We start from the raw sequence: 24,510 nt of genomic DNA, 5'->3' as shown, positions 1-24,510 counted from the left end.
GGGGTAGTCAAATGGGTACTATCCAACCTGTAAAATCAAATTGAGGATGGATGGTCAGAAAGATGAGAGCAGTTGGCCCAATACAAAGTTGAAATCCCCGTCTCAGTTTCCATACCTGATCTAGTTTTCAGACCAAGAACTGCTGATTGAAGGAGAAACTGGATTCAGCAGGAAGGGATCTGTAACATCACAGCAAATGTATATGGTAATGATTCCCCAGATCTTCCTTAAATTGCTCTTTGGATATTTCTTAGTTTACTCTACACTGGGGAAAGAGAGATGCTTTGACACTGATTCTGGGAACCAAGGATAGAAGAAGGAGAAGCCTAGTTTACCATCCCTTGAAGTGATGTACTTAGGGAATTTGTGCTTCCTGTTGCCTGAACTCCATGCTCTGTGGGAAAAAGTGATCATTCCCCAAAGGGAAATGCTTCCACTATGGAACACAGCAAGACTCCCATTGAAATATCAGCTATAACTGCTCCCTGGGCACTTTAGAATCTTGGTGTCAAGAAATCAGCAGGTAAGAATAGAGGTACTGTATTAGCAGGAGTCATTGACCCCAGTCTTCATTGGGAGGAAGTAGGGGTGCTATTAAATAGTGGGGGCAGGGAAGAATATTTTTGGTGAAAAGGAATTCACTTAGGTACACAGCGAGTACCAATTACTTGCCCAATTTTGATAATAAAAGCAAAGTTTCTCTGACCCAAGAAAAACATGATGGCCAAGGACCCATTACTCTCAAGGATGAGAATATGGGTCACATCTCCAGGTAAGCAGCTGAAACCAGCAGAAGTGGTAGCTATGGGCGGAGAGAATCTAGAATTGATAGGAGTGGGAGTGAAACGCTGAAAATCAGTGGTGTCTTCCAGACCAGGGCAGCAGTAAGAGCATTGGGTTTTCCCAATAACTTTTCTAACTCTCCCCCAGGAAGAAAGTCAAAACAAGTCCAGAGAAGCTGCTCCCAGAACTTATATAACAAGTGAGCCAGATGGCACCAGAGATGGACTGTGATGGATGGTGTAATGTGCTGCCCAAATTCTCTCTCAGGAATGAAAACATATTACCCCAGCTGCTAGCAGTGCTGTAGGAAGGCAGCTCTCAACTTTCAACCCCTTCAGGCATTGACTGGGCTGAAGAAAGTCTCTTCAATCAAGGTCACACAGATTGATTTAGGGATAAATGTCAGGACCTCTCATCAGAAATGAGGAGATCTCCAAAGTATTAGCTCATCTTCAAATCTCCCGACTGGATGGGCTGAGGCTTGCTTTAAGATTGCATCACAGCTTTACTTCTCTCTCTATCCAATCCTGCTTTCTTCCTTTCCCTTTCATGCCAACTTTCATCTAACTATTTTCTTTCTGGGGAACCTAATCTGCAACAGTGCAAGGAAGTAAAAGAATTGTATGGGGTAGGGGCTTTATTGTACAGGGCATGTGGGGAAGGCTATAACCTGATTTGAGTGAATGCAAAATTTAGGCATGTTTAATTTAGACATGAAATAACTAAACTACACAAGTGCTAGAGGAAATCTGGGGAAATTTTAAAATAGATTTTATTATCTTTGGATGGAAAAGCCTAAGTATTACGCAAAATCCAAAAACAATAAAAGACTGATAAAATCAACTGCATAAAAATAAAGAAATTGAAATATTCATAGGAAAAGAACCCTATAAGATGAATAAAATTCAAATAAAAAACAGGAAAAATAATTTCTCCCAAATCAAAGAGAAGTGCCCTCAGTTTATACAGAGATAGTTGTGAAAATTTAATAAAATAGAATAGAGATGATTGATTTGAGAAATCCTTGGGAGTTTGTTTTGGCAATCTTGTTGGAAGAGAGATAAATGAAAAGGCTAAGAATGAGTCTATGACTCTTGCCCTAAGTAACAACTAAGGAAGGACATAATTTTATTATTTGCACTTTTTCATTTTACTGAGGTCATAATAGTTTATAACATTGTGAATTTCAGTCATACGTTATTATTTGTCAATGACTGTATATACGTGCCCTTTACCCCTTATGCCCACCCCACAACCCCCATCCTCTCTGCTAACCACTGATCTATTCTATTTGTCCATGTGTTAGTTTATCTTCCATATATGAGGGAAATCATATGGTGTTTGTCTTTCTCAGTCTGGCTTATTTAGGTTAACATAATACCCTCAAGGTCCATCCATGTTATTGCAAATAGGGCGATTTTGTCTGTTTTGATGGCTGAGTAGTATTCCATTGTATATATACATATATACACACACACACATATATATACACCACCTCTTCTGTAGCCGTTCATCCAGAGAAGGGCACTTGGGTTGCTTCCATGACTTGGCTATTGTGAATGATGCTGCAATGAACATAGGGGTGCATAAGTCTTTTTTAATTGTTCATTTCAAGTTCTTTGGATAAATATCCAGTAATTGGTTATCTGGGTTGTATAGTATCTCTATTTTTAATTTTCTGAGAAGTCTCCATAGTGTTTTCCATAGTGGCTGCAACAGTTTGCATTCTCACCAGCAATGTATAAGGGATCCCTTCTCTCCACATCCTCTCCAACATTTATTGCTTTTTGTCTTGGTAATTATAGCCATTCTGACAGGCGTGAGATGACATCTCATTGTAGTTTTGATTTTCATTTCCCTGATGATTAGTGATGTTGAACATCTTTTCATGTGCTTATTGGCCATCTGTATATCCTCTTTGGAAAAATGTCTCTTCATATCCTCTGCCTATTTTTTGATCAGGTTGTTTGTTTTTTTGATGTTGAGTTGCATGAGTTCTTTACATAATTTGGATATTAACCCATTGTTGGATACATGATTTGCAAGTATTTTTTCCAAATTGGTAGGTTGTCTGTTCATATTGTTCCTAGTTTCCTTTGCTTTGCAGAAGCTCTTTAGTCTGATAAAGTCTCGTGTGTTTATTGTTTCTTTTGTTTCCCTTGCCTGTGTATACATCGTATTCAAAATATCCTTCTAAGGCCAATGTCAAAGAGTGTACTGCCTGCATTTTCTTCTAGCAGTTTTATGATTTCACATCTTTCCTTCAAGTTTTTAATCCACTTTGAGTTAATTTTTGTGTATGGTGTAAGATAATGGTCTACTTTCATTCGTTTGCATGTGGCTGTCCAGTCTTCCCAACACCATTTATAAGAGACTTTCCTTTCTCCATTGTATGTTCTGGGCTCCTTTGTAGAAGATTAGCTGTCCGTAGGTGTGTGGGTTTATTTTTGTGCTTTCAATTCTGTTCCATTGATCTGTGTGTCTGTTTTTGTGCCAGTACCATGCTGTTTTGATTACTATAGCTTTGTTGTACGTGTTGAAGTCCAGAATTGTGATGTCTGCAGCTTTGTTCTTTTTTCTTGGACTGCTTTAGCCATTCAAGGTCTTTCGTTTCCACGTATGAATTTTAGGATTCTTTGTTCTACTTCTGTGAAGAGTGTCATTGGGATTCTGATCAAGATTGCATTGAATCTTAGATTTCTTTAGGTAGTATGGAAATTTCAACTATCTTTATTCTTCCAATCCATGTGCATAGAATATCTTGCTATCTCTTTATGTCATGATTGATTTCTTTCCAAGATGGCTTATATTTTTCATTGTTCATGTCTTTCACTTTCTTGGTTAAATTTATTCCTAGATATTTTATTATTTGTGTTGAGATTGTAAATGGAATTGCATTTTTGAGTTTTCTTTCTGTTAGTTCATTATTAGAGTATAGAAATGCAACTGATTTTTGTAAGTTGACTTTGTACCCTGCAACTTTACTGTAGTTGTTATTTCTAATAGTTTTCAGATGGATTCTTTAGGATTTTCTATGTATAAGGTCATGCCAACTGCAAACAGCAAGAGTTTCACTTCTTCATTGCCAATTTGGATACCTTTTATTTCTTTTTCCTTCCTAATTGCTCTTGCCAAAACATCCAGTACTATGTTGAATAGGAGTGGCAAGAGTGGGGACCCTTGTTTTGATCCTATTCTCTGAGGGACGACTTTCTGTTTTTCCCCACTGAGTATGATGTTGGCTATGGGCCAGTCATTTATGGCCTTTATTATGTTGAGGTACTTTCCTTCTATATCCATTCTATTGAGAGTTTTTATCATAAATGGATGTTGGATCTTGTCAAATGCTTTGTCTGCATCTATTGAGATGATCATGTGGTTTTTTATTCTTCATTCTGTTAATGTGATGTATCACATTGGTTGATTTGTGGATGGTAAACCATCCCTGTGTCCCTGATATGAATCCCACTGAATCACAGTGTATGATCCTTTTGATGTATTTCTATATTCCGTTTGCCACTATTTTGTTGAAGATCTTTGCATTTATGTTCATCAGCAATATTGGCCTGTGATTTCCCTTCTTTGTGTTATCCTTTTCTGGCTTTGGGATTGTACAGAATTCATTGACCTCACTGCCTTTCAAGGACACTGGGTCTGGGCCCTATGTGAAGGAACGTCTTTGGGCTCAGGGCCAAAGATGGCCTCTTAGGCCCTGACTCTAAGGTACAACTTACCAAGAATATGTCCTGCATCATGTTCCTTGTCTGGGGCTGGCCACCCTGATGAGCACCTGGCTGGACTTTAGAAACATCCCATTTGTGGGAACAAAAAAATAGAAGCACCTCATCCATGGGAATGAGAGAAAATAACTCAACATATCCACATATCTAAAACCCTGAGTCACAACCTAGAGAAACCTTAGGATAAAAGGGAGTCACAGGCATAGAACAATTGGAAGTCTCACTGTGGAGAAGACACTTTGCCTCAGACCAGTACAATTGACACTCCTGCCCACCTTACAAACTATCGGGACTTCCCCGGCTGATTGTGTTGTGGATGTTGTAAGTACCAATTTGTTGTTCCCCTTTATCCTGGCTCCTCATTCTGTTTCCCTTTATCAATAAACTTTGATTGCTTAAACAAGCAAGTAGCCTTGGCAGTACCAGTAATTCCTTGCCCTTTGCAGATGTGGAAAACAGGGATCAGGGGGATATTGGCCCTTGTAGAATGTGTTAGGAACTGTTCTGTCGTCTTCAATTTTTTGGAAATTTTGAGAAGGATAAGCATTAAATCTTCTTTGAATGTTTTGTAGAATTCTCCAGAGAAGCCATCTGGACCTGGATTTTTATTTTTGGGGAGGTTTTTGATTACTGTTTCAATCTGTTGTGATTTGTCTACTTAGATTGTCTATTTCTTCTCAATTCAGTTTTGGGAGGTTGTATGAGTCTAAGAATTTGTCCATTTCTTCTAGGTTATCTAATTTGTGGGCATATAGTTTTTCACAATATTCTCTTATAATCCTTTGTATTTCTGCAGTATCTGTTGTAATTTCTCTTCTTTCACTTCTAATTTGATTTATTTGAACCTTCTCTCTTTTTTTCTTAGTGAGACTGCTTAAGGATTTGTCAATTTTCTTTATCTTCTCAAAGAAACAGCTCTTAGTTTCATTGATGCTTCCTACTATTCTTTTTTTTTTTTTTTTTTTTGGTTTCTATTTCATTTATTTCTGCTCTAATTTTTATTATTTCCTTCCTTGGTTGACTTTGGGCTTTGTTTCTTCTTCCTTTTTCTGTTTATGTTAGGTGTAGTTTAAGATTGTTTATTTGATCTTTCTTTTGTTTGTTAAGTTGGGGGCCTCTATTGCTATGAATTCCTCTCTTAGGATTGCTTTGGCTGCAGCTCATATGTGCTGGTATGGTGTATTTTCATTTTAATTTGTCTCCAGATATTTTTTGATTTCTGCTTTAATTTCTTCATTGATCCAATGGTTGTTCAATATCATGTTGTTTAGTGTACACATATTTATCACTTTCCAAGCTTTTTTTCTTGTAGTTGATTTCTAGTTTCGTAACATTATGGTCAGAAAAGATGTCCAGAAAGATGTTAGATATGATTTCAATCTTCTTAAACTTATTGAAGCTTGCTTTATTTCCCAACATATGATCTATATTTGAGAATGTTCCATGTGCACTTGAGAAGATTGTGTATTCTGTTTTTGGATGGAATATTCTATCTATATATCTCTTAGGTCCATCTGGTCTAGTTTTTAATTTAGTTCCACTATTTCCTGGTTGACTTTCTGTTTGACTCATCTATCTATTGATATAAGTAGGGTGTTGCAGTCCCCTACTATTATTGTGTTGCTGTTAATTTCTCCTTTTAGGTCTGTTATTAGTTGCCTTATGTACTTCAGTGTTCCTGTGTTAGGTCCATATATATTTGTAAGTGTTATTTCCTCTTGATGGAATGTCCCTTTTATCCCTATATACTGCCCCTCTTTGTCTCTCATTGCCTGTTTTATCTTGACGTCTACATTGTCTGATATAAATATGGCAACATCTGCTTTCTTTTGTTTACCATTTGCTTGGAGTATCGTCTTCCATCCCTTCACTCTGAGCCTGTGTTTGTCTTTAGAAATGAGATGTGAGGCAGCATACTGTTGGGTCTTGTTTTTGAATCCATCCAGTTACTCTGTCTTTTGATGTAGAATTCAATCCACTTACATTTAGAGTGATTATTGATATATGAGGGCTTAATACTGCCTTTTTGTCACTCAATTTCCAGTTGTTCTATATTTCCATTTTTTCTTGTCCCATGTGTTTCTGATTGCCAATTCAGTTTTGTGGTTCTCTATGACGGTTATCTCAGTTTTCTCTTTATTTATCATTTCTGTCTCTGTTCTTATTTTTTGTTTAGTGGTTACTTTGAGGTTTGTATAAAAGATCTCATAGATGAGATAATACATTTTCTGACAGCCTCTTATTTCCTTAGTCTCAGCAGTTTCTGTCCCTTTCCCTCATCCCCATCTGAGTTATTGTTGTCACAACTTATTCTGTTTTGTGTTGTGAGTTTGTGGTTAGAATGATGTGATTATAGTTATTTTGAAGTTTTCCTTTCCTCTATCTTTAATGATAAAATTAAATATATGCTAACCTGTTCTGATAGAGAACTGCAATTTTCTGATTTTGTCTATTTATTAATCTCCCTGCTCAAGGCTTTGTAAACTCTTTTTTTTTGTTCAGCTCTGAGGGACTTCTTGATCATTTCTTGTAGGGGGAGGCTTGTGACAATGAACTCCCTCAGCCTTTGTTTATCTGGGAAAGTGTTCATTTCTCCATTGTATCTGAAGGATAGTTTCACTGGATAGAGTATTCTTGGCTGAAAGTTTTTGTTTTTTAGAATTTTGAATTTATTATTCCACTCTCTCCTAGCCTGTAAGGTTTCTGCAGATAAATCCATTGAAAGCTTGATAGGGGTTCCTTTCTAGGTTATTTTCTTCTGCCTTGCTATGCTTAATATTTTTTCTTTGTCATCTACTTTTGCCAGTTTTACTAATATATGCCTTGGAGAAGGTCTTTTTACATTGATTTAATGGGGAGTTCTATTAGTTTCATTTACTTTTAATTCCAGATCCTTACAGAGGTTTGGGAAGTTCTCAGTTATTATTTCTTTGAAAAGGCTCTCTGGCCCTCTGGAATACCTGTAATCCTTATGTTGCATTTTCTAATTGAGTCATATATTTCTCAGAGAATTTCTTCACTTCTTTTTAGTCTTAGTTCTTTCTCCTCCTCCTTCTGAAGCATTTCTATGTTTTTGCCCTCTAAATTGTTAATTCTGTCCTCCATAATATCAGCTTTGTTATTTAAGGACTCTAGACTTTTCTTTATCTCTTGCATTTGTTTTTCATCTCCAACATTTCTGATTTTTTTCTTACAGTTTCAGTCTCTTTGTGAAGAATTCCCCCTATTCATTAATTTTATTCTGGATTTTATTGAACTGTCTTTGTGAGTTTTCTTGTACCTCATTGAGTTTTTTTTATGATAGTTATTTAGAATTCTCTGTCATTTAGATTGTAAATTTCTATGACTTCATGATTGATTTCTGGGTACGTGTCTTTTTCCTTCTGGTCTGGAATGTTAATATATCTCTTTATACTATTTGATAGGATGGATTTGTGCTTTTGCATAGTGATCGTATCTGGTTGCAGATTCCACCTTCTGCCATGGTGGGGGTGGACAGGAGCTGTGTATTCTGAGCCCACCGCAATACCTGGCAACTGTGCCAGTCTTTTGGAAGCTGTGTTGTCAGGGCCCATCTGTGTTTTTCTGCTGGCCACTGCTGCTTTACACAAGTTTATATTTTGATTTTCTCTTTACCTTGAGTTATTAAGTCTTTTGTTGTGGCTGGCCTCATGGCCAAGTGGTTAAGTTCATGTGCTCCACTTCAGCAGTGCAGGATTTCACCAATTTGGATCCTGGGCATAGACCGAGCACCGCTCATCAAGCCATGCTGAGGTGGTGTCCCATATTGCACAACTAGAAGGACCTACAACTAGAACATACAACTATGTAATGGAGGGAACTTAGGGAATTAATTTAGGGAAGGAATAAAAAAGAAGATTTGCAACAGATGTTAGCTCAGGTGCCAAACTTTAAAAAATAAACAACAAAAAAGTGTTTTGTTATTCATTTTTTTGTTTTAAGCTTCCACGGTAAAGATTGGTAGGTTATTTTTCAGAGATTTCCTCTTCTCCCAAGGATTCAGCTGGATTACATTTCCCTTTCTGCACTGCGGTTACAAGTGGCTGGAGATTCAGCTGGTAGAATTTGAATGGTGATGTGTGCCTCTCCTAGATTTAAATCTCCCTTGTGCAGTATATTAGTTTCCCGGGACCGGCATAACAAAGGAACATAAGCTGAGTGGCTTAAAACAACAGAACCGTATTCTCTCAGACTTCTGGAGGCTAGTGCAAAATCCAGGCATTAGCAGGTGGATTCCTTCTGGAGAAACTGAAGGAGAATCTGTCCATGTCTCTTTCTCTAGTTTCCAGTGGTTAATGGAAATGCTTAGCATTCCTTGGCTTGTAAAGGCATCACTCCAATCTCTGCATCCATTGTCACATGATGTGGTACTTGTTGCATGTCTGTATCTCTTCTCCTCTACTTATAACCGGTCGTACTAGATTAGGGCCTAGCCTAATCCATTAGGACCTCATCTTAGCTTGATTACATCTGCAAAGACCCTACGTCCAAATAATGTCACATTGACCTGAACTGGGAATTAGGTCTTGAGCGTATTTTTTGAGAGGGGTAAAATTTACTCCACAACACTCAGTTCACCATATTCTGATCATTCCATGACTTAATGCTAGATGACATAGTAAATGTGAACGTCCAAGCCACATGTTGAAAGTGGTACAGCAAGAAGGTTATTTTCTTACATGTTATACTGTATTATAATACAGTACATTACCATATATTTTAAATTTTTTCCATATTTAATTTTGCCTATTTGATCTTTGGCTTCTTAAAAAAATTTTACTTCCCTATATTTCTGGTTTCGTTCATTTCTGTTTGTTAATGTCCTATTTGTTTAATAGCTTATGATGCTATGCTGTGTGAAAAAAGTATTCACGATTGCTACAGCTTTATGAGAGATTATACTTTTTATCAATGTGCAGTTGTGGTAGATAATTATGTTCATCTAATTTCGGCTACTTACTGCTGCTAGCCATTTGAAAATATTATGCTTCTCTATGCTTTTAAATTTAGGTATGGCTGCATGGCTTGGTTTGGCCAGTGAAATGAGAAAAGACATTTGTCACTTCTGGGTGGAACCATTTAATAGTTGGTACGGACATAATTCCACATGCTGTCTTCTACTGCAGAAACAAATCCTGGCATCTTCTGATGAATCGTAGCAGCATAATTCAGTGGAGTAAACTTGGGTGCCTTGGTTAACTTATTTTCCCAGCCAACATATGTTGAGTGAGCAAGAAATGAATCATTGCCGAATTCTTTCACCCTACTAAAATTTTGAGATTCCTTTTTACTACAGCATAAACTAGCTTATCACAAGTGGTACAATAACTAGAATTTTACTGCTATTATTGTTTTTTGCCTTAATTCTATTTTATTCTATTTTAACTATATTAAATCAACTTTTTAAAATTTATCTTAGAATGGCTTAAGATTTTCCATCATTTTGTTTTCAGCCATTCCTTATCATAATATTTTAGCATTACCCTTACCAAGAAATATATGGTTGGATATTTTTTTGCCTTCAAACAGTGACCTCAAGAGAGGAAGATGTTAATCAAGTGGATAGGGTGACCCATTCTGTGGATACCACCCAGTCTCTTTCCTTACCCACCCCTGTCATTGTCCAAAGGGTTCATGAACAAAGAAGCCAGGGTGGCAGGGATGGAGGTTATAAATGGGTTCAGCAATATGGATTTCCACTCACTAAGGCCAATCTGGCTACAGCCACCATTGAGTGCCCAATCTACCGGCGAAATAGATCAACACTGAGGTCCTTGACATTGCACCGTTCCCTAGGGTGATAAGCCAGCTACTTGGTGGGAGGTTGATTACATTGGACTGTTTGCATTGTGAAAAGGGCATTGTTTTGTTCTTACTGGAACAGACATTTACTCTTGATATGAATTTTCATTCCCTACATGCAAAGCTTCTGCCTAAACTAACATCTTTGGACTTTCAGAATGTCTTATCCAGTATTCTGGTATTTCACACAGCATTGCTTCTGATCAAGGAACTTACTTCCCAGCAAAAGAAATGTAGAGCAATGGGCCCATGCTTACGGAGCTCACTGCTCTTACCATGTTCTCCACCATACTGAAGCAGCTGGTTTGACAGAATGATAGAATGGCCTTTTGAAGACTCAGTTAAGGTGCCAGCTAAGTGGCAAGTTAGTTGACTGGCCATAGTGTGCCCAGATTAAATATTATGTCTAGGTGTGTATGTGAAGGTGTTTCTGGATGAGATTAGCATTTGAATTGCTGGAGTCAGTAAAGTAAACTGCCCTCCCCAAGGTGGGTGGGCATCATGCAACCTGTTGAGGGCCTGAACAGAACAAAAGGCAAAGAGTTGAGACATGTCATCTCATTTTCTCTTGCCCTTCGACTAGGATTTACACCTTCCTTCCCCTGGTCCTCAGGCTTTTGCTCAGACTGAATTACACCACTGGCTTTCTTGGGTCTCCAGCTTTCAGACAGCAGACTGTGGGACTTCTCAGCCTCCATAATTACAAGAGCCAATTCCCTATGTCAGGATGTGCTTGCGGAGGAACATAAATTAAGACAGAATGCAATAAGGGGAATGCTCACCTCCATGTTTGGGCAGTTAGGACAGACTTAAAGTTCAAGGATTCCATGTCTTAAAGCAAAGATAAGTCACTCCTCCTGCTGGGCATTCTGCTGGGCATCTCAATGTTCATATTTCAATGGTCTCTCAGAAAGAGATCACTGTAGGAGATTTGGATCACTAGCGAATAAAATTTGAAAGGCAGATTGGTGTCATTAGATGGAGTAAAAGGATGGAAAAGGAAAAGTGTAGCAGCTAGTTGAATAGTCATGATCTTTAAAATGCAGGTACTAGTACAGCAACATAAGAAAACATAAATAAAAAATTTCACTCAACTGACAAGTGGAAAATCCAATTTAAATTCTCTTATCAGCACTATGGAAGTAAGAGATTTAATTGAAAGGATAAATTATGCACAATAACACCCTAACATGAATCAAATTGACTGATAGTTTTTCTACTCTTGTTCTGGCACATTTATGCACAGCCTAAATTTTCCTAGCCAGCCATTTCCAGGGGAGTTAAAAACTATATGAGCAATTGAATACCATTCTTAATAAAGCTCAAATCCTCATTAATTTTTTTTAAGAAATATATTTTAGGAGCACTCTGATCTGAACAAAACTATCTAAGAGTCATCTCCATTTTAAAAGATTGGTGATACAATTTAAGTTCCATCATGGTATTAATATCTTATACTGCTATAGATATTGTTTACTGGATTGTATGGCATTGTAAGCTTGGCACAGGAGAGGAAAAATGAGCATTTTTAGTGAGATACATGAAACCAAATAAGTTAGATGTGGAAAAGCCTTTATGGACCATTGCTGCTATCTCCTCTCAAGGTCACAAATCCAAGATGAACGTAAACTGTGAAACTTCAAAGTTTAATAAAGTTTATGTCACATAAATAACTATGAAAAACAACTTTCTGGTAGAGTTTAAAAGATTAGGAAAGTCAGAGTGTGGTTTAAGTAGAGTGTAGCAATATTTGCATTGAAAGCTTTTATTGGAAAGCCATTGCCTGACACTGATTTAGAATATAATGAGGTTGTCTAAGGCAAACTGTGTGCGATTTATTACCACACAGAGGAAATTGTTCTACATAGATAATTTCAGTAAAGTGTTTTATTCTCCAAATACTATTTTTTGTGTGGAGAATAATTGTATCTCCAAGAAGCTTAAAGAACTTCATTGTTGCTAGAAAGAAATAGAAGTAAGAATATTATTGTAGGATTAATATTCTTTCCATCTTGTATTTATCTGTTTGAACTATATTCAAATAATATTATTTATCAACTAATAGGGGTTTAAGAGGGCATTAGTTTAAAATTAACAATATTTTAAACACAAGATGTAAAAAAACAAGAGTCAAATAAATGTTTCGGTGGACTTAATTAAAATTTAAGAATTTATTATACAGTTTTGAAAAGCTAAATAAGATACAAGCAGTAATTACCTGTAATAACACTAGGGTAAAATTTTTTGGGAAATAGAGGATAGCAAGTATTTCATTCTGGGGATATAATATGTAATTTTCTCAGAAATGGAAATAGAATGTCAATATTATATTCTCATTTTCTTGGCCCTGATCTAAACAAAAGACACTGTTTCTGTGTTAAAGAAGAAAGAAAAGAAAAGAAATCTATGCCCAGGTACATGAAGAGAATACAAAGCTGGAGACTTAGCATCAAAGAATAATGATAAATAGCATTACATCAAGTTGGAGGGATGTGCTGAGTGGAGCAGAGGATGCGGACCTGAGTCAACAGACAGCAGATTACAGGAACTGATTACAGGCAGCCTTAGACTTCCAAACAAGGTATCCACAGACAACAACAAAGTATTATGGATTCAAAGGTCTTTAAAAATACGAAAGGTGCACAAAGCTTCAGTTACTTAAAAGTATGATTATAAACCAAAGATTTTGAAAATTGAAAATAACTGCCCAGGTACTATACTGAATAAATCAGCAAGACATGGCGGCCAAAGATGATTAGAATTATGTAAACATGGGGAAGAAACAAATAACAGATAGCATTATGTTCCTACTTCTGCTTCTGTGATTTAGAAAATTCTCTTTCATTAGCATTCTATAACTCATAAAATCACAAAAATACTGACCTTGAAGTTAACTTATTTGATTTCTTCCCAAATCACGCAACTTGAGAAGATGGAAATTGTAGTCAATTGTTCTGTTTTTGTGAGCAAGGAGTCAGGAAAATCCTCTTCATGTTGTCTTATGGTTTGTGCTTTGCCCAGAGTGGAGTGAGATTAACACTCACAGGGGTGAACAGGATATATGGCTGGGTTATTTCAAAAGTGGTGTAAGTGATGCAATGAGGGTCTCTTTGCAGAGAGAGGACTCTCCACATGGACACAGCTGCTCACAGCCCTGACCAAGCTCCTATTGAGAGAAAAAAGCCTGAAAATACAGTGAAGTACTACGTAATCAAGTATTCTTAGAACAAATTTAACTTTTGAGCATGCCGATTGCTATGCAGAGGAATGAGGGAATTCTGACCTCATTCCATATTCTTCTCTGTTCACTTTGGTTTATCTATCCATTCCTTCCTGGTCTTCCATAGACACTCCAAGTGCATCCTTGCCTAGGCCCTGGCATTCCTTCTTTCCTGTAATTGTTTTCCCCCAGTTTTGCGCACAGGCCTACCCAATTCATCCAGTCTTCTATGCAACTGTCACTTTCTAAAAGTCTTCAATTGAATGCTGTATTTAAAATAATGCGCCTGTTATTTTTTTAAGTGTATTTCATAGCACTTATCTTTTTGACCTTATTGGGTTTGTTTATTATCTATTTCATCCCTCCTGAATGTGTTCTCTGTTAGGGCAAGAGCTTAGTCCTTTTATTCAGCACTTTATCCCAGTATTGTAGAACTGCCTGGCACACTCAACAAATATTTGTTATTATTTTTGTCCTTCAACAAAAAATACCACAAGTACAAGAACAAGTTCATCCATTCACTGGAAAAATATTTAGTATGTTTTTGTTACATGTTAAACTCCATACTAGGCTCAACTATATACCAGTCTCTACATGAAACATCATAATTGTGCAGCATCAACACATTGATACATTCTAATTATCAACCCTGTTTTTCAGCCAAACATGTTTTTGGTCTTGAATTAATCACCATATGTTGGAAAATGTATCTTAAAAATTCCAAAGAGTAAGCCTTGATTAGAGAGAATGTTAAATGACAATATCCCCATTTTATTTAGATGCTACATGACAAATTTCTGAGAGACAGAGGTAAAGTTTAAATTGGGCATGGCATCACTGGAAGAGCAAGGTTATTGTTCTGAGTCTTCTACTTTCCCTCAGGAGCATAGAATTCCTTGGAATTGTGCTCTGAATGCACATTAGAATAAAGATTGAAATGATATGTAGAAAAAAGTGACAAGATCACAAACGTAATTTTACCTAACCAATAATTACTTTTGTGGGGTTGAGCAAATACTCCATTAAAAAGGCAGATATTTTTAAAAAATGGATAAAATAACATAATCTAACTTTGTGTTGACAGCAAGAGATAAATTCTTAGATTCAAAGACACAAACAAGTGAAAAGTAAAGGATGGAAAATAATATACCATGCAAATGGAAACCAAAGAGAGCTAGAGTGGCTACACTAATATCAGACAAAAAATTATTTTTTGTCACCAGAGACAAAGAAGGACATCTTATTATAGAAGAATAAATACATCAAGATGATATAATAATTATAAACACATATGCATCTAAAAACAGTGCCCCAAAACACGTGAAACAAACACTGATGGAATTGAAGGGAGAAATAGACATTTCAAAATCAATAGGTGGAAACTTCAATATCCCATTTCTGATTATGGACAGAGCAACTAGACAGATGATCAACAAGAGAATAGAAGACTTTAATGACACTATCAACCACTAAGACATAAAAGACACACACAGACGCTCCAGTGAAGAGCAGAGTATGCATTCTTCTCATGTACATGTAAATCATTCTCCATGATAGACAATATATTAACCCATAAAATAAGCCTCAATAAATTTAAGAAGGTTAAATCATACAGAGCATGTTCTCTGATCATAATTGAGTGAAATTAGAAATCAATAACAGAAGGAAATTCACAAATATGTGGAAATTAAACAATGCACTGCTAAATATCAATGGATCAAAGAAGAAATTATGAGAAAAATTAGAAGATACTTTGAGAAGAACAAAAACAAAAACACAATATGCCAAAAACTTTTGGGATGTAGCTAAAGCAGTACTTAGAGGAAAATTTACAGCTGTAAGCACATAAATATACAAATGAATACGTAATTTTCATTACAGTAAGATGTAACCTAAATTTACATCTTAGGAATCAAAACATAAAGGATGAATTAAACTAAAAGCAATGAAAAGGAAAGAAATAATAAAGTTAGAGCAGAAAAATATGAAACAGAGAATAGAAAAACAAGAAAATTAACAAAACCAGTAAGTGGTTTTTTGAAAAGATAAAAAAATTAACAAAATTTTACACAGACTGACCAAAGAAAAAAATGGCTCAAGTTACCAAAATCAGAAATAAAAGAGAGATTGTTACTACCAACCTTATAGAAATAAAAAGATAAAGTAAAACTATGCAAAACCATATGTCAACACTTTATTTAATCTAGGTGAAATTGACAAATTCCTATAAAGACATGAACCACTGAAACTGACATCAAATAAGTAGAAAACCTGAATACACCAATAACAAGTAAAGAGACTGAATTAGTAATAAAACATCTCCCCACATGTAAACCGTAAAACTGCTCTGTAAATAAAATCTACTAAGTTACAATACAGTATCCTTAATACTATATTGTACATTTGAAAATTGCTAAGAGAGTAGATCTTATAGTTTCTCATCACAAGAAAAAAAATTGAAACTATGTAAGGTGATGGATATTAACTAAATTTAGTGTGGTAGTCATTTTGCAATGTATACATATACGAAATCATTATGGCACACACCTTCAACTTGTGCAATGTTAAATGTCAATTACATCTCAATAAGGCTTGGAAAAAAGTCTACTACTTTAAAATTAATTAATTAATTAATTAAGGTAGGTGGGGGAAACTTTGTACAAGGAAAAATCCGGGACCAGAACCAGATGGCTTCAGTGGTGAATTCTACCAAATATTTAGAGAAGAAACAATATAAATTTTCATAAACGTTTCTAACAGTAGAAGAGGAAGAAATGTTTTCCAACTCACTCTATGAGACTATTATTACCCTGATACCAAAATCAGACAAATGTGTCACAAGAAAAGAATGTTGCAGACTAATATCCCTTATGAACATATACACAAAATTCCTTAACAAATAGTAGCAGACAGAATTCAACAACATATGAAAAAGAGTACACTCCATGACCAAGTAGTATTTATCCCAGGAATGCAAGGCTGGGTCAATGTACAAAAGTCAATCAATATTATACATTTTATGTATATAATAAAAAATTACATTAACATCTCACTATTTGCATAAAAAACATTTGACATAAATCTATGCTTTTCATGATGCAACCAACTCAACAAACTAGGAATATAAGGACACTTTCTCAACCTATGAAAAACTCACAATTAGCATCAAAGTTAATGGTGAAAAACTGAAAACCTTCCCTGTAAAATCAGGATCAAGAAAAGGATAGCTACTCCAGCTCCGTCTATTCTACATTGTGCTGGAGGTTCTAGTCGGGGCAACTAGGCAAGAAAAAGAAAGAAACACATCCAAATTGGAAAGAAAAAAGTAAAACTGTATCAACTGTGCTTCTATACACTAGTACAAACAATCCAAAAGTGAAATTAGGAAAACAATTATATTTACAATAGCTTCAAAAAATAAAATACTTAGGAATAAATCTCAAAAGAAACGTATGACTTGAACACTGAAAATGATGATTGAGTGCTACCTATGTACCGGAAATTTTCCCAGTTGCTAGGGGTGCAATAGTAAACAAAATGGAAAAAAATCCTGATACTCAATTGTACATGGCATTCTGGGTACAATTGAACACAGACTTTACTTCTCTCTTGAAGGAAAAAATCCCTTAAATGGAGAAAAAATATACTGATTTATTGTTGGTATAGGAAAATATATATATGTTTAATGAGGCCCATAAGCTGTGGAAAGCAGGGAGAAAATAATTATACCCAGAATTCAGACTTACAGGTGAAAACTGACAGTGGACAACTCAGACCTGTGCTAGAGTAATAAGAAGGAAAATGATTATATTGGAGAAAGAATAAACTGTAGAGAAATAATGCATACTTTTCTAAGAAAAAGTAGATTTCAAAAATAGTTATATCTGCTCAACTTGACATTTTATATAATCCATCTTATGGAAGCTGCTATGATTTGTCATATTCAAGGGCGATTTTCAGCTAGGGGAGCTGGTTAGTGCCTAGGAATGTAGACAGATGAGGCAACAGAGCACCCCCGCCCCCAACTGACTTCTATCTTTTTCTTGTTATACAACCAGCTTCATGCAAGTCCTGTCTAGTGACATGGCAGTTCCTAGGCACCTTCGCTATCCTTCAGACCTTTCCTCTCCTTCATCTAAGGTAGTCTACTGTCCTCTCTGAATTATGTTTTACTGTCACTTGAGTTTCCTTATGTTTTTGAGCACATGTTCAATTACCCTCTACATTTAGTTTAACTTATCCATAAAATGCAAAAGCAACAAGAAAGCTTCAAAACACTTCTCAAATAGTTGCAGATTTTATTTAGAAAATACATTTCATATTGCATTATTAACTATAAGAGTCATTGATTGAAACCACTTAGAATAAAAGGTCAATTTCTATTTGTTGTAAAGTTTTATCTTAATATTTTAAGTTAGAGAGTAAATGAGTACAGGATGGAGGCAAAATCCATACAGAAAGAATTGTCTAAGTGAAAACAGGGGGAACATTTTTGTTTTTGTCAGTTTCTGGCTATTATGGATAAAATGGCTATGAACAGTATTATGGAGTTTTTTAGTGAATATAGGCACCCATGTTAGTTGGAATCAAAAGGATATGACGTGGGGTATATGCATGTTAAATTTTATTTATTGTGGGGGCCGGCCCAGTGGCACAGAGGTTAAGTTTGCACATTTAGCTTCAGTGGCCCAGGGTTAGCTGGGTTGGATCCCGGGTGCGGACATGGCACCGCTTGGCACACCATGCTGTTGCAGGCGTCCCATATATAAAATAGAGGAAGATGACCACGGACATTAGTTCAGGGCCAGTCTTCTTCAGCAAAAAGAGGAGGATTGGCAGGAGATGTTAGGGCTAATTTTCCTCAAAAAAGAAAATGTGTTTATTGTCCCAAACATTTTTCCAAAGTGGATGTATAGCATTAGCATTATTGATAGTTGGTCTCTCATCAATTGAACTTTGGTTTCCTTTAGATGACAGCTTTCTCACATGTACTTCTCAGTCACAAATTGAAATCACAACTTTACGTTGTTATAAATGAGAAAAAGCAGAGGGCTCAGTACAATCCTTTCTCTCCATCAGAGAATGCTTCAAGGTCAGGAAACATGCTTTGTTCACTTCTTTCTTGGCTAGCATGTGGCCATCATACGAGGGGTAATCAGGAAATAATTTTTGAATGGTTGAGTTTTGTTTTCTAGTTTTACTTTCTGATTCAACAACTCCTCTTCTTTTTCCTCAGTTAGTCTTGAGGCTATAAGATCGTATCTAACATTTAAATACTGAGCTCATGAATTGCCTATTTGTTCCCATCTTGATTATCATATGTGACATAGTCACTACTCTATATAATATGTGATTAATTTACATAAATTATTTTCATAGGTAGTCCACTTAAGTTATCTATGCCTTGGAACTTTTCATCATTAAAATCTTTGCTACATGTCTTCCAGCTCTCCCACTCCGTTAAACTTCCTTTACTTATTCTTTGCATTTGTCATGACCTCTCGTTGGTCCACTTACATCTCCTTCATCTGGATTGCTTGCTTTCTTACTCTCTTTGTACACCCCGATCACTAAGTATTGAAGCCTTACCTCCCCATCTCAGTAATCTCATGCTTTTACAAAAGAGAGAGGTAAACAAATTGTAGATATCCCCTTAAGATTCTTATAAAATATTTTCTTATGTGTGTTTATGGAACATAATTTTGCTCTTCCCAAGGATAGATTCCAAAAAAAATTGCATATGACAAAATCTTCGCAATTTATCAACAATAACAATTCTGAGGTGAAAACTTGGAATTGGAATTCATGCCACAGTTTCTTTTTCTGCTATGCTCTATTCTTGATATTTCTGAACTGCCTATCCATTTCCTAAATAAACAATTTTTTTCCATATTCACACACTATATTAGCATTAATGTTTTTTTAACTACTGACACATGAGATCAGGGCATTAATCTGTGTGAAGTTCATATTTTACATCAGGTTGATAACTCAAAGTTCTGACTGGCCTTTTATGGATGTAGCATGAGGGTAACACAGCACATCTAAAGAATTTATTGACTCTGCTGGGTCAGATTCACATTATTTCGTGATCCATAAGAACTTAGAATATGTATGAAAACATAAGATTGTTTCTCTAAGTAACTATTCTATAACAGGAGGTGCAATGTAAAAGAGTGTCAGAGTCAGTGTTGTAATAATTAATATCTGTTGAACCCTGAACAGAGTCCTTAGAGGTTTTCATATGCGATATATATGGCACATAAATATTATGTGGTGTATAAGCTAAATTTAAATTATTTGAAACAAGATCAATGTTTTCTTTTAAAGATTGGTGCCTGAGCTAACATCGGTTGCCAATCTTTTGTTTCTTGTCTTTTCTTGCCTCCCGAAAGCCCCCCAGTACATAGTTGCATATTCTATTTGCAGGTCCTTCTAGTTGTGCTATGGAGATCAACTTTTAAAACTGATTTTTAATTTAGGACTTGAAATAATACTCTGGTGGTTAAACTACTTAAAATAGTTCCATTTAAATTATTTAGTAGAAGGAAATATTTCAAGAGAGAAAAAGAGGACAACTGTGTTCAATTTTCTCTTTGTATTTCTATCTCAAGGAATAGGATTTCATAGTATAAGAAAAGTCTTAGTGTTTTTTAATGTACTGTCACTTTGACATATTTTCATATTGATGTGTTTCATTTTGTAAAAGATGGATCAAGATATTGGTGTCTATCAAGGGGCATTACCAACGAGGTTAAAAATGGCCATGCTTCTTCGAACTTTGCCCTTTCTTAGCCTCCACTTCATACTACTGTGCTCCGTAGAAAATATATATACATTTCTTTAGTTGCATACAGATACCCTCCTAAATTCCTACACAAAACTAGGTTTTCCATTCAAGTTCCACAATAAAATTTTAGAAATAATTTTTCAATCCTGGATAGTTAATGCCAAATTCCTTGTTCAATAAGACAGAATCACTGCATTGTTTTCAAGTGTTGGGAACTTTCTTATATCAACCATAAGTGCCACAGATGGGTTTCTGCTTCTGTCCTCTAAAATTTAGTGGCCTATGCTAAAATACATCTGACTTTTATTGAATCTGGTCATATTTTGTCACCATCAGTATTCCATTCATCATCAGCTCCGTCTGTGTCCACACCACCTGTTTGCTCCATCTGCGCTCTCTCTGTATCAGTCGCTTGCATCTTTTCTTTGCTTCGTTTTACGTCTACTCATTCATTAGCTGCAAATGAAGGTTCTTGCTTCCAATCTGCCAAAAGTGGGGAATCTCCACTTCATTTTTCTTTTCGTAATCTTGCTTTACATAAAAATGAATGAAACCTTTAGTCTTTTCATATCGTTGTAATGCCTACTGACAGCTTTGTAAATTAAATATTAGAGGAGTGCAGTTGGTTCAAAGTGAGTGCAGATCAGGACATACTACTGTGCCTTAAGCAAGAGATGGATGTTTTGAAACTCCTGCAGTGGATTATCAACAGACCTCCGTTGGCATCGACGTTTTCATAAATTATTGCAAGAACTATTGAGGTAAAATACATATGTATCTGCCTTTTTATATTAATTAGCCATCTCTCAAAAACCCACAATGTATCTTTCAGGTCGACTCAATCCCTTTTTTCTGGGAAAAAGTTGTAAAAAAAAAAAAAGAGAGAGAGTGAGAACTTAGAGTAAATAATTTTTCAAATGTGGTGTTCAATACTTCACTAAATATTTTACTGGATCATCTGAAAAGCTACAATTACTTCATTATATCATTTATTTATATATTTCTTTGTTCACTTAATTATTTAATAATTGTTTATGAAGTTTCTACATTATGGAATGCATTGTGTTGGATGCTGCTGGTAAAGAACTTACAATTTAATGGAAGACAGAGCAGAACATGAATTAAGAGAGAACACAGGACCTGCTCTGATTGAGCTATCACTAGGGAGCAGTGGGTTCTCCCAGAAGCTCTGACCCTATCCTGGAGGAGGGCCATCTGTGAGTTGCCGGGTGAAGAAAATTTTGTATAAGATCCTAGGAATAGGAATGTTATTGGTGAAGTGAGGCATTGTACTTCTTTGAAATATACTTTGGAAAAAGAATCCTGTCACTCCTTTATAATTACCTTTTCCCTTCCAGGTGAGATTCACCTCTTGACAATTTTGCCAGGTTTCATCATTTTTCAGTTATTTACATTTACTATTATAATCTCTTTCCAATATTTTAATCTTCAGTCTTATTGTTTATTTTCCTTTTGTTTAATTCTATCTAACACATTTTATTAAAAACTATTTGAATATTTAATATAAGTAGACAAAGCATATACATGAAAGTGTGAAAATAATGCAAATACTCCTAGAACGACCACATAACTTAAACACATATAATTATGTCAATCTCCTATGTTCCCCTTGACCCAGGGTCCTCTCTGAGCCCCTCCCCATAACATCTCACTCCTCAGAAGTAAGTCATAACTAGAATTTTGGATCTATCTGCCCCACGTTCCTTTCACTAGTTTTACCACATGTGTGTGCATCCCCAAACAATATATTTTTACCTTTGCATGCTTTAGGATTTTATGTAAATGGTGTCACATATATTTGTTTGTAATTTTCTTTTTTTTCCACTCAGTATTATATTTTTTGAGGTTAATCCATTGTGTGCACAACTGTAGTTAATTCATTGTCACAGTAGGGTTGTATTTGATTCTTTCTCCAGGACTATGGATTTCAAATTTTTTGACCACTACATCAGGTTACAGCAACACATTTTCCATTTTCCTTTGTGATAGTACATGATCTGTAAGGTGGTATTTTGAGATCATGCGAATATTCTGTTTACTCTCTTTGACCTTGGTAATGCTTTAGTTTTACTGTTAATGTTTTTGTGTTCTTATTTTTTAGGTTACTATCATTTTAAAAAAATAGCGAATTTTTTTTTGACTCATCAAGACTTTTATTTTAATGGGATATTTACTTGTGACTTTATGGTATATTTAGATTTCTCTTTACCAACATCTTCTGAGCTTAATTTGTGCAATTTTTCTTCCTTTACAGTGATTCCTTTACATTTTCTTCTTTACAGTGATTTTTTCTTTTGGTTTTTCCTTTATGTTTTTGAGGTTATATTCTGTTTCTGTCTTCCGGATATTATAATATTCACATTTAACAAAGTCTAAAGTTAATCAGTGTCTTTTATCCTCCCCCTTAACAGATAATACAAGGACCATAGAATATTTAACTATGATTAACCTTTCCAATTTACATATTTTGTCCAAAGTTTTTAGTCTAAACCCATAAATTAGACACTATTATTGTTGTTGTTGATTAAATATTTATTTCGATTTACTTACATATTTTTCAGAATCTTTGATTATTATTCCCTCTTGCAACTTAGAAATTCTTAGGATCATTTTGCTTCTTTGCAAAGTAATTTCTTTAGAAATTTTGATTGTGCAGTGTGTGATAAAAATCTCTAAGGATTTGTTTGTGTGAAAAACATATTATTTCACACTTTTTCATGAAATATAGTTTGCAGTTACAAAATTCTAGGCTTTTAGTTATGTTTTAATAAGATACTTGAAGTAGACACTACTGACATGTAGTTTTTAGTCTGATGGTTCTCATATAGTAGATAAATGCTCCTTTCTTTCTAGCTGCTGTTTTTCATTAAACTTGTTATTTTGAATTAATTTGAGATTAAAAAGCAGTTGTGAGAAATAATATCGACAGATTTTGTGCACCTTCCACCCAGTTTCCCCAGTGGTAACAACTTGAACATCTATAGCACAATATCACAACCAGGAAAATGACGTTGACACAATTGACCCATCTTGTTCAGATTTTCTCAGCCTTGCGCGCGCGCGTGTGTGTGTGTGTGTGTGTATGCTACTTCTGTGCAATTTCAACAGAGGTATAGACTAGGGTATCCGTCAAAGTTCTATCACCACAAAAATCCCTTGTATTGCCCTTTCTAGACACAGTCATATCCTCCCCATCCTCCCCCACCTTGACCTCCCTGACCTGATCCACCATCACTAATGTGTTCTCAACCTCTATTATTTTTCGATTTGAAAAATTTTACATAAAGGAATCATATATAAGGAGTCATACAGTGTGTAGACCCTTGGGATTGGCTTTTATCACTCAGCATAGTTCTCCTAGGTTCACTGAAGTTGCTGTGTGTATCAATTGTTTGTGTCTTTTTATTGCTTAATAAGCAAGTGTATGGATGTAGTAGGTTTTTGCTCATTTGTTCGGGTTTTGTTTGGTTTTGTTGTTTGCTAGTCAACTATTGGAGGATGTTGAGATGACTTTAGTATTTGCTATTATGAATAAAGCTGTTATGAGCATTTGTGTACAAGTGAATATGTGTTTTCCTTTCTCTGGGATAAATGCCCAGGAGTACAATTGCTGAATTGTATGGTAATTACATGTTTAGTTTTATAAGAAACTGCCAGACTGCGTTTGAGTGGCTGTACTATTTTATTTTCCCACCGGTAATGTATGAGTGACCCAGCTACCCTGCATCCTTGCCAGCTTTAGTGTTGTCACTATTATTTTCAAAATTTTATTTTAGTCATTGGATGGATGTGTAGCGATATCTCATTCCCATTGTAGTTTGCAGTTCTGAATGGATGATGATGTTGCTCGTCTTTTCATGGACTTATTTTCCATCTGTACATTCCCCTCACTGAAATGCTTCTTCACATCTTTTGCCCATTTTCTAATTTGATCAATTGTTTTTTAATTGCTGAGTTTCAAGAGTACTTTACATATACTAGGTACTAGTCCTTTGTAAGATATGCACTAGCAATTATTTTCTATTTGGCTTTCATGCTCTTAACAGAGTCTTTGGCAGACAAAAATTTTTTATTTTGATGAGGTCTGACATCAGTTTTCTCATGTATACGTTGTACTTTTGTTGCCAAGTCTA

Source organism: Equus przewalskii, chromosome 7 (genome assembly GCF_037783145.1).
Source record: "Equus przewalskii isolate Varuska chromosome 7, EquPr2, whole genome shotgun sequence".
In the NCBI taxonomy this organism is placed as follows: Eukaryota; Metazoa; Chordata; class Mammalia; order Perissodactyla; family Equidae; genus Equus; species Equus przewalskii.
Note: the sequence above shows the minus strand (reverse complement) of the source record.